Below are 12125 nucleotides of genomic sequence, written 5' to 3'. Positions count from 1 at the left end.
CAGTGCCAGCCCTCTCCATATGCCACGGCGGTCAGAAGACAAACGACCGTGTCAGTGCAGTGGCACGCCTGTATGTCTGATGCCACACAGGGGTGCAGGGAGGGTGTGGTGAGGGACAGACACAGGAAAAAGGCCAGGGCCGTTTCAGAATGGGCTGGGTGTGCAAAGCAGCCAGGAAGGGGCCAATAAGTTATCTAAACTGTAGACACATGAAATACCAGAACTAAGTAATGGCTTATGTGGTCAATAAGGCCTGTGTGGAAAACAAAGAGAAACACCTTAAACACTTGCAGTCCGGACGCCACAGAGGCGTTTCGGTCGGTGATGGCCCATTAACTAAGAACACGTTTTATTACAACATACTCACCACTTCCAAAAGCACATCAAACCTTTTGAGTAATGTTCTACTTTCCTGCCACCTTTCCATCCATGTTGTATTTCTGCTTATACTGTGTCCAGTGGGCTGGAGCCTTTTCAATCAGCAACTGGGCAACTTGTTTCCATTCATTTAGCTGTTGAGTAAATGAACTAGTCTTAAGTGAATTAAGTACAAAGCAGTCCAAAGTAAACACAGAATTAGAATGTATTAATTATTATACAGTTGCAATAGGGCCCTTCCTGAAAACTGTCCATGTTGGAGAATAAACACACTAAGTTTAGCACCTTTCAACACAAGGACACAAGTGCTTTACAAAAAAGAAATCATTAGATGTTCTGAGGCCAATACTGATATCAATGTATTAAGATTAAAAAATAAAGATATTTCACAAATGAAAAATAATCTGACTTTGTAATATAACACTGTTTATAAAATGCCTAGTTTGGATTGGACTGGAATTGTATAGTTAATGGCCAACACACGGACACTGATGTTTCTGCAATGAGCTAATATCAGATGTGGTATTGCTTGGACCATTTGTTGTTCTAGCTGTATTTGTAATGCAAGGAACAACTACATGTTTGAGCATACAGTAATGCTTGTTCTGTGGAGAGCATTGCTTTAAATGTAACACCCTTCAACTAGGGATGGGAACGATTAATCGAATATTCGAAATTATTCAGGTATGAGAATATGAGTTATGAATATTTTTATTGTAATTTTATTTTATTTATTTTTTTGGGAGGGGTGCCTAAGTTGATTACATATTATCCAATGGAATAATTCAATGTATATGACAGTGCCATAGCTACGTGTGTTAGGTCTAAAGGTGTGTTTTGCTCCGCTCACCGGTCCCAGAGCTGCTGATCTCTCTCTCTCTTGCGTCCGGTTATACTTCGCTCGCGTTTATGTCCAAATCCATCAGAAAACCAAGTTATGTTTTAAGCATGAAAGCTGTAGGCCTATAGCTGTCAACTGTTCAAACTGTGATCACCAGTTCAATACTTTTTTACAAATTCGACTTGGTTTCTATACTTATTTGAACATGCATTTATTTATTTTTTTAAATTAATGAATTTTTTTGTAAAAAAAAAAAGGTCCACATTTATTTATTTTTTATAGCATATATACTTTTCGGTTAACCGTTTTTTGGGGGTCGAATATTCGAATATACATTTGCTTTCAAATTCCCATCCCTACCTTCAACACATAAGTACAGTATCTCTCAAATGCATTCAGGTGCTCCAAAGAGCTTTCCTTGCTATCAAGTATGCTACAACAAAAACATAATTTAGCCTTGTCAAATAGAAAATAAACGCTGCAAATAATGAACTGGGATGGATTACCAAACCATTGTTGTTACTATTGTTTTGTAATGAAAACAACCAGTGTGCCTGGACAGTAGGAAATCAATGTAGAATCATGAGGTGTGGTACTGTACTATTGATGTAAAGCAATGAACTCCACTGGCACATGCAGTACACCTGGAAGGTAACGTAAAAAAGGCCTTTAGACTTACATTGATTTTATATATGCTTACAATCTCAACGGGAATTTGGAGATGCAATGCAGACACGAGACGATGCAGAGCTGACTAAATCACATTTCAGTATACAGCACATACAGCTCAGCGTACTCTCACATTAGATCGGCAAAGTTGTCCGACTGATTTCATAGTGCAAAGAATGATACGCATACTTTCCACAGCAAAATCAAAGTGATGAAACGATTGTGACTGAAAGGTGACTGTACTATTTCATGAACACATAAGGTTAAACTTGTCATACTTGAAACCCAACGCTTCAATTGTAACGCTATGACTCACATCTCACCCTCGTGCTCCAAAAACAAAAATCTGTGTCCAGTCCAGGCTGAGGAGAGAGGGACTGGAGGGGGGGTGTGAGATATGAGAGAAGGTGTGTGTAGAAAAGTAGGGGAGGAATAGCAGTATTCCCTGGGTAACAGGCTCTGGCGAAGGAACTGAGAGGTGTTTTGGCTTGTGTTGCATTCGGGGAGAGTGAAGCGTCTCCCAGAAGGAGGCTATAAAAAGACAAAGGAGGCAGGAGGCCATGTGGAGAGACTGTTGAAAGGGAGCAAACACCCACTCCATAATCCCACCACTGCCACCATCACCACCACTGGGGAGGAGAAAGAAAACCACACTGAAATCAAATAAACGCTATACACTAAATTGCTTTTACATAAACAGACATTTTCCTAAAACAGCACTAGCTACAAGGTCCACTTTATTGGTCCTATTTGGTTTGCAGCAAAAGGACCGACAGCCACAACAAACAAGGTGCTGATGCAAGGTGCTGATGGAGAGTGCCAGTTACATGTGTTAAAGACAGAGATCAGTATCACAAAGGGGAACGGGAGAAGGGGCTACACACACTGGTCTCCGGAGGAAACAAGGCCTGTGTACATTCACACAACGACAACAAGCCCTTAAAGTCACACTGACAGTTGGATAGACATATATTCAAATATAGACAAACAAATACATACAGAACACATGGTTTCAAAGAGGGAGTTATGAACATGCTCTCCATCTACAAATATCTGAGCAGTGAGGTAAAGCTGGCTGTTTTTCGTTGAACAACAGGCGTACAATGTAACTCTGAATTCCTTATACAATACATATCAAATGACTCCAAAGCCAATCTCTGCTTTTGTTTTACTCCTGTCTTGGCCACAACATGGCCAGTCAAAACATGGAAGGCTGATTTGAGTGAAGGGGATGAGACATGAGAAATGGGGAGGATGTGCCACATCCAATGCTGAGTATTTACGTGTAAGATGTGCTCTGCAGTTCTCTCCCCTAGCAGGTCCATGGGAATGCTATGCTCTGGCCCGTTGCCTGGGTAAATGTGTTCCCTATGTGTGGGCTTTCTATCCCTCTGTGTTGTCTTCACCAGAGAGGGGAGCAACTGGGCAAGGTGCAGCAGAAAGGTGCCTCTGGTTAAAGAGATGTTTTTACACATATGGTCGGAGAGAGTAAAAAGACAGAAAGGGAAGAGATGGGGTGTGGCGAAACAGAAAGCCATGGCTCTTTGGTTGAACCTGAGTGTGGGAGGTCCAGAAATCCCCCCTACCACCTCCACCAGCACTACTATTAAATACCTTTGGAACATCCCGACTGGCTTTTAAACAGAGCTGCAGAGGGTAACTGGTGGATATGGAGGAAACTAAGCATGCCCAGAAGGGGGGGATGTTGTGAATCACTGGGTGTCCATGACCTGGCACTGCTCTAGCCCTCCAGCTCATTGTTCTGGGCCCAAGAAATCCTTTATAAGCCCATTATAGTGTGAATTTTACCAATCAAATCGGAGTGTCTAGTACTAACAAATGCTAGCATTGGATTTTATTGCTGCTCAAGCCCTCCTGGTGCATGCCTTATGGACTATGTGGTCAAGCTGTAAGCCATTACATTGACAGGCATGCACACGTTTCTACATCTGGCCTTCTGCAGCTCCAACACACCGAGCCAATTACATGTTGTTGTTCTTTTTGACATATAATGTTTTTCGTAATCAGATAATTGCTCTACCCTTCAAACTCCCCCTATGCAGGGTTTTTTCTCCCTCTCTGCATGTGTGTTGCCGCTGAAATACCGTGCCAAAACAGCTTTATCAAAACATGTTAGGAGAAGAGGAGGGAGGGTTTTCTTTCTGTATTCAAGCAACATGTTTTTCAGGACAGTATTCATGACTATTCAAGGAATACAAGGAATAGATGACAGACGAAAAAATAATAATTACTGGAAACCCTCAAGTCAAAATGTTACACGGTACCACTTTCAAAATTGCGCACACATGCAGAGGAGATTTCCTGCAAACTTGTTCTCCATGACAAGAATCTGTCAGTTTCTAAATACTTGCATGTGAAACAGGCCACAAAGTATGCTGAATGTGTCAGAACACTGATGAAGGGAGGAGATCTCCTGATTGAGTCATGTGGTTGCATATTATCCCTCAAATCAAGCAGCATGTGCTGTGCATCCACATCTGCAGCGAACACCGAAATCTACGGCACACCACAGCTCTGCCATTAAGTCCAAAATACTTCACACCCTCTCAAAGATATAAATATTATTGTTGGAAGATGTTTAAATGAAATGTAATCTAATGGTCAGGGTGAAACCATGATCTGTCTTTAACAACAGACCCTGCTTCTCCTCAGATGTATTTACCGTCTGAATCATTATGTTATATGGAGAACATTTGCAGAAACCTCAGGAATCTGCCCTCCTATGATTAAGACATTTCCATACAACTTTATGCAGTCAGGGTCTGTGTGGATGCAGCTGCAAAGTACTTGAGAAAAACAGGATTCAATGCAAAAACGTGTATAACAGCAGTTTAATACAGATCCCTCTGTATTGCATATGCATATATTCCGCTTTATAGAAGTCATCTCATTAGGAGCAATTGCCATCTGCATAGAGCTACCCAGTGGCTGGGATAATTGTACTGCTAATTGTCATGTGGTGTCTGCTGGTTGCCAAGAATAGACAGTGCCATGTGGCCCTGATGTGTCTTGGGGTTTGTTTCTGGCCTTCATAACGTGATAGGGAAGATGAGAGGGCATTGGTCTCCCAGAATTGGATTAAACAGTAAATAATGTTTGTGTTTTTGTCACGATTTCCTGTTTGTTAGTAGTCCCATCAGGGGTTTATCTTGGAGCGTTTTCTCTCTCACATACCCTGCTGCTCTGTCTCTCTTTGCACTCTCCCTCACACACACACACACGCACACACACACACTGTCTATGTTATGCTCTACAGATGAAACGCATTAGCGAATGCATGGCAAGGGACACTGAGGGAGGGGCAAAAAAGCTTCCTCAGTTCCAACGACATCAGCATTTTCTTCGCAAATTTGCAATTAGTCTTAAGGGCCAGTGTAAATTAGGTCTCCTGACAAATGAGCTAACGGGACAGGACATGAAGTTTCAATAAATCTGAGAGGCTGCTCGGGGCATTTGTGTCCTCTTACTCCACAGCATCAAGAGAGAGTCCCAGCAGGCAGCAGGAGGAGATCCGTTGAATAAGCCCAAAGAGTGCTCACTGCGGGGATTCAACGAGCCGAGATGATGCTCCCCTCTAAAAACTCCACCAGGGAGACCACTCCATAGGAGAGGAGTATTTCATGATAGAGATTTGAGAAGGGGATGGGTCTCGAAAGCCCTGATAAGGAGCCTCTAATGTGGGTAAACTAGCACCGGTGTCTGTGTCTACGCTCATAACTTCATGGATGAGACCACTTTACGCTGAGACACAGAGAGTGAGAGTGCCGTGGTCCCATTCAGGGGAGTCTAGAGTTGCGTCTCATCAGTGTTTAAACATATTAGAGTGGGGCCTGCGCTGTTGCTGATTCGATCTTCTGCCTCAGAGGAAAGACGTCAAATATAAGGTTTTACTTTTTAAAGACTGTGCAATTCTCTCACCATGGTTATTGACGATGCATCAACTTACACATTTGGCCATTGCACAGGAGGCCTTCTGGACAAGAATGACAGTTAATGGAGTCGGCTGGAGAAGCCTGAGCAAGGATCAGGTTCAAATGGATTCCTAGTTACTGTCTATTTAATCCAATTGGACAAAATAACACGCCACAATAAAGTGCTGCTTAAGGTCGAGAAATGCGTTTAAACGAGAAGGCAAACTGATGACAAAGCGAGGGAATGTAGGATGGGACTGTGAATAGCATTAAAGCCCCATTTGTCTGCATTACCTGTATGGCGGGGAGTTGAGACTTCCACCAGAAGGAACGGTGATGGGAGAGAACAATAATGTGGTGGCAGGAGGGACTGCTTACTAGGTTACACACGGATGAAGCCCAAGATTGAATTGGGACACTCGCAAAGTACAGATTGAGACATCTGCCTCATGTTACAGCGTGATGCGTACAGTATCACATTATTTGATCATGTACTGGTTATTTGATCGGTTTCATGGAGCTGGAGTAGGAGCGGCAGCGGAGCCTCAAGCATCGGGACTTCTGAACAACATACTCGTGGTTCTGTCAAGCAATTGCACCTTATCACCAGTTACTGCTCAGAATAGCATATCATGCATGTCAAGGAGTATTTTGAATTCAGGTGAATTAACTTCAATTCAGAACAATTCACTTAATTCTGTCAAAGGTGGTTTCACCTCCTAAATGCACATTCAAATGAAAACCCTTAATTATGGGCTAAATCTCATTCCTGCCACTTGGCCTTGCCATTCACGCTTTGCCACTGTTTGCATGTTGGCTTGGAGGGTTCATCAAATGAAATGCCACATCAGTTTTTGGCAAAGGAGGTGAACTTTAAAATAATCCAACAACATATCGGCTCCAGTGCTTATTTATTACACTCCACTACCTTCAAATAGAAGTGGAAGTGTCACAGAATAAAATAATCACTGTATGTAATATGTAACTGTTTTTTTCAATTTGTCAAACAATGGTTTGGTCATGCATGAAGTGAGTTTGCTAAAGATTTAAAGATAAAATAAAGATTGGGGTCCAGATACTGTCATCCATAATAAACCCTTACCCTACAACAATACTGCAACACGACAGTAGATCGCTCCACATTCAGAGCAAAATCTGGACAGGCTACGATCGGTTTCTAAACAAAAGGAAGCATCAAGGGAGGCAGGTAGTGCGATGAGAGGAAACACAGGGACAATATGTTGAATAAAAGATAAGTACGCTCTTCCTTTCCAGAAGAAAAAAACGATCTGCAGGCCTTTTTTTCTTGGCTGCTGCTGCGGCGGTTGTGTTTTGCAGAGACACTATTGACACAAAGTAAAGCTGATAATTAAATTACAAGTGTTGTGGCAGTCCTGGGATACTCTGAATCATTAGCACATGTAGGGGGAGGAAGGAGGAAGAGACAGCTGCATGATCAGATCAAGTTTGAAGTGTTTGCATCGGGGGGGATAGGTAATAAAGCTTAGCGACAAACAAAGCCTTAAGATGGTGTAAAACGTAGAGGAAGTTGGTGATTCTAGTAATCCGTGCCACTGACTCTCTGATAATCTTCCTGGAGTTGGTCCCACTCATCATTTTCAAGAGGGAGAAATAGAAAAAGGGAATGGGAAAACATCAAGAGTTTTCCAGTTTGCTGTCTGCCCATCCATTTTAAGTATAAAGGCTTTCACAGTTCCTTTGATGCGCATCACTGATACGAGCTTCGGGGGCTTGTACTGCTTGGGAACAGTCTATCTAAGTGACAGCTCCACAAGCTCCCTACAAACACACACACACACATTGGCACACAAGTCCATGCACACACACTGAGTACGGTAGCTGCTTAAATCCATTACATCTCATTTGGAGGGGAAAAATGTTTCCAGTGGATCTGTATGATGCCATGTCCTCTTAACTCACAAAAGACATTTAAATGCAACTAACAGTCTATTTCTGCAGCACATTAACCTGCAGTTTAGGGATGAAATCTCTCTCTGACTGCGGGCTCACCAGTCCAGTCCCTGTCCTAATTGAGTCAGCTCTCCTCTGCTGCTTGGACCTTATCGTATCACGCTTTCTAATTGACCTGCGCTGCTTCATAAGACAATGCGCCAGGAGCTTGACAAAAGTTATTAATTTTCACTTTGTCCAAGGCTCTGTCCCAATTAGGTCCCTTGGCTGGGGCCGACAGGGCGGCTAATGTGATTACAGGACAAGCTTATTAGTCTGCAGCAGCATCGAGGAGCAGGAGGAAGACCCTAAATGAGAACACACAATATAGTGGGCGATTGCTAGAAGTGAGCAGCACACTTGAATTGTACTACTTTGATCTAATACACAGATAGGGTACATTCTTAACACATTCAATGGTTGGAAATGTATACTTTAACCTAAATAAAAGATCACTATCATAGATATAAACAGTTTATTTTATGAAATGTTCCTGCCATTTATAGTCCTTATTCAACCCGGTCCTTTCCAAAGGTACGCAGCTGTAACTGTGAACCAGGCAGCTTAAAGGCGGGAGTCGCAGTGAGTCTAGGTGTTGGTTAAGGAGAAACCATGCGAGCCAGTGCTCAGTGAAAGTTCACTAGATGCCAGGAGCAATGGCATCACTCCAGTCCTGACTCTCAGCCAAGTCACTCTCACCTGGGAAATGACCGGACAAGCTGAAAGGGAACCAATCGGACCCAATTAAGAATAATTGCCCCAAGTCCATCACAGTTTGGTGTGAAGCTTCTACTTTTGTTTTCCCCACCACCTCAAGGTACCAAATGAAAATAGAAGCTACTTAATTCAACAAAAAACTGCACAATATGGTGGCCTTTGCTGTTCTGTTTGATACACTTATACGTGTCTATTTTTTGCATAACACGCAGGAGAGAAGAAGGGATTTTCCACATCAAGGATTTCAGCAAATGTTGGTTCCTAAAGCCTCCTGAAAATGTAGCTGATGCTACTTCCAAAGAAAAGTCACAACAGCAGAATGCATTCTCAGACCCCTTTCAAGTTTAGTTACAGCGCTGTCATGTTCAATCAGACGAGGATTAAGATGGGAGAGATTTGAAGCCAGCTTGTTGAAAAGAAGAAGAAGAAAAAATGGCGACTTCAATAGCCCTGAGTGCAAGATTACTACCGCACTACCATGCCCGTGGGGGCCATTTTAATGACAGCTCACAAAGATTGGCTTCACCCACCGCGATTAAGGTTACCCTTCATGATCAGAGGCAGAGCAATACAAACAGTTAGTCCAGGAAAACAAGAGAGAGGTTTCACACAAAGGCACCTGCCCACTCAGCAACTCCTCGTTGAGTTTCAGCCACGGGGCGCGGCCTGTAGCTGCCTGGCTAACAAGTCCAGAGTCCTGTGGATGAGAGCAGAGTGACAGCAGCCTGGCAAGCTACTTCTCTCTGATTAATATTTCATCCTGGAACTTTGGCCCAAAGATGTATCGTAGTTGTCTGAGTCTTAGATGACTTAGTGCTGAGACTACACAACTAGGGACTTCAACACTATTTAAAATCTGTCTCAGCAACTTTTCTTTGACAGCATGTAAAACATTTTCAACAACAAAGAAAACAGCTTTTGTTGCTGTGGCCACTAAACCTCATGGGCATAACGCATATTTATTTTTAGTTTAAAGTTACTGTCCATTAAATGCACAATTTAAGACATTTGTCCTTAATGTTGTTGGTCGTTTGAAAAAAAAATCAAATAAGGCAAAATTCTAGAGAAAAAAATGACAAATCTCAAAATTCAAACAATTTCAAATGTTGAGAAAAAGGACATTTATGTTCTTTGCCAAAAAGTGCGTGTCTGGCAAATCAAAGTTGCCTTCTGCCGTTTGCTCATTTATCATTGGTGGTTTACTGGCAGAACTCTAAGGGGGTAAATATTTCTCTTATCAGATTTTCCTGGCAGGCACGCCTGGTGTATAGCACAATTTATCATATCCACTTACAGCACAACATAATGAGGCATAATAAACAAGGCGAACCCTCATTTGATTATTTTCTTCTTGTGAAAAAATTACATTTCCGTGGGTTCAAAATATGTCCTGTTCACGGTCACAGTGGTGTGAAGAGTGTGTCTGTTTAGCGTCCTGGCCTGGCTCAGTAGAAATGATTAAATGAGTGTGAAATCAAAAGCCCTGACATATGGCTGGGGTCTGCGGCGTGTGTGCCGTCACCTGGCGGTCTCTCATTGTGTCTCTGCTTCAAGGACATGTCTTGGTGAAGCATTTTTTTTTGCGAATGGTTTATTAAAATATTTACACATGCTGCTCTGTCACTTGGAGAAAATGAGGAGACGAGGATGCACAATCAATAAGCAGCAAAGGCAAAGTCCAATTATGTAAAAGTGTAAATTATAGATTTGGTGTGATGCCAGGGACATGGACACTCTATTGCTCTCTTGCTCACACTGCCTCTCTTTTTCTCTTTCGCATGCACACACAGAAGCAACCAAGAAGAAAATATGAAATTCTAATGTTTTGAGCCACAAGCTATTTCAAGTGCAGTGTGACTGCAGAGTGTACATGTGAGACCGTATTCAAATGTGGACTCTTTAGCATTGGGGCGCACATTTTTGCTGAAGGTTTTTGAAAAATGCATCTATTAATTCATTATTTCGATTGAACCTGTATTATAAAACCCGACACTGAAACACAACAGTGATTCTGTCTGCCTCAAGTTTCTATTTCCATAATTTAATTGAGGTCACAAAAGCAGCTTTGTAGAAAGTCATGGGGCAAAAGCTTCGCCATATGTTTGCATTGACCTTTAATTTTGAGAAATATGTGTTACACAATCCTCAGCTTCCATGGGTCAACCTCCATGATTATTCACAGCGAAAAACTAGCAGCTGTTGACTCTGACAGCCACATTCCTCTCTAGCCTCCTGCGTTTCAATTTGTCTTACAGCAAAAAGCCCTTCCGTTTTTAAATACCAAGCAGGGCTTTTTCCCACACAGGTCCTGCTGAGGTGAAGAATCCCACTCCTGCCACCACAACAGCAGATACGCCAGGGTCTTCTGAGAGGTTAACACATTCTGCCGATGTTGGAGGAGGAGAGATGAAGAGAAGGGGGAGGGAGGAGGAGAGGGTCTCTCTGACAGTCAGAAAACCGTCCCTCACAGCGTTCGCCCCAGCCTCTGCTGCAAAAACAACACTTGGATTCCTAACAGCGAGTGCCAGGTGGTCACAAGATGAATTCATCAGGGCAATGCATAACGCAAAAGGCAGAGATTATCACATTGCAGCAGCCCTAGGGCCATGGCAGCACAGGCTGATTGGAGACATGGAAGGAGGCCCAGGAGAGGCGCTGGTCTTCCCTCTGGCCAGCGGAGAGGTGTCGGTCCACTCCTGGGAGACATGGAGGAGTAAGGGAGAGAGGAGGGAGGGGGTGGGTGGTTCAGAGTGATGGTTCACCTCGCTACAGGCAGCCCTCCCATTGGGGCAGGAGCAGGCTAGGAGAGGCCTGAAGGCCACACACACACACAGAAATACACACTTGCATTCTGCTTTTCAAAAGACACAAACACACAATGATCTTTTCTACCAGTTCCTTGGCAACATTTGTTCTTGTCATGGGACTTGAAGTCCCAACAAGATAAGGGTTAATATCAAACAAGATTACTCGCATGGTTTGCCACTGTAACCCTGCATTGTTGAATAGTTAAGTCTGAGTAACTGTATTGGTGTGTGTGTGTGTGTGTGTGTGTGTGTGTGTGTGTGTGTGTGTGTGTGTGTGTGTGTGTGTGTGTGTGTGTGTGTGTGTGTGTGTGTGTGTGTGTGTGTGTGTGTGTATGTGTGTGTGTGTGTGATCCTAGCTGTCTAATAACACAATGTAAAAACAGATACTACAGTACTGTCATTCAAGAGCTCAAAATGGCCATATGGGAGATATGTAAAATCTAAAGGGCATCAACATGGAATATTTGTATAAACTATGTCAGAGTGAGGGTAATGTATTCCGTTATCTGCAAGGAAGAATCTTTATGTGCGAAAGAGTCAAACTGCTTCACATTAAATGTTGTGCATGATAGTATGTGGTTAATGCCTAACTCTATGTGTGTACAAAATTAAATATGTTCAACTCCATTTGTTGAAACTGATCTGAAAGAAATCTAATTGTCAAAAAAAGAGAAACAATAAAAGACAACACATTAACGCCAAAGCTAATATAAAAAGGATAACTTTGGTCTCCTGTGAATGCTACAAGAAAAGCAGGAAAACAATATTTATAATTTGTCCTTGAACAAGAAATGTAACCTGACAGATGTG

This window comes from Gymnodraco acuticeps, unplaced genomic scaffold, assembly GCF_902827175.1.
Source record: "Gymnodraco acuticeps unplaced genomic scaffold, fGymAcu1.1, whole genome shotgun sequence".
NCBI classification, from domain to species: Eukaryota; Metazoa; Chordata; class Actinopteri; order Perciformes; family Bathydraconidae; genus Gymnodraco; species Gymnodraco acuticeps.
This window is presented reverse-complemented; position numbering follows the sequence as displayed.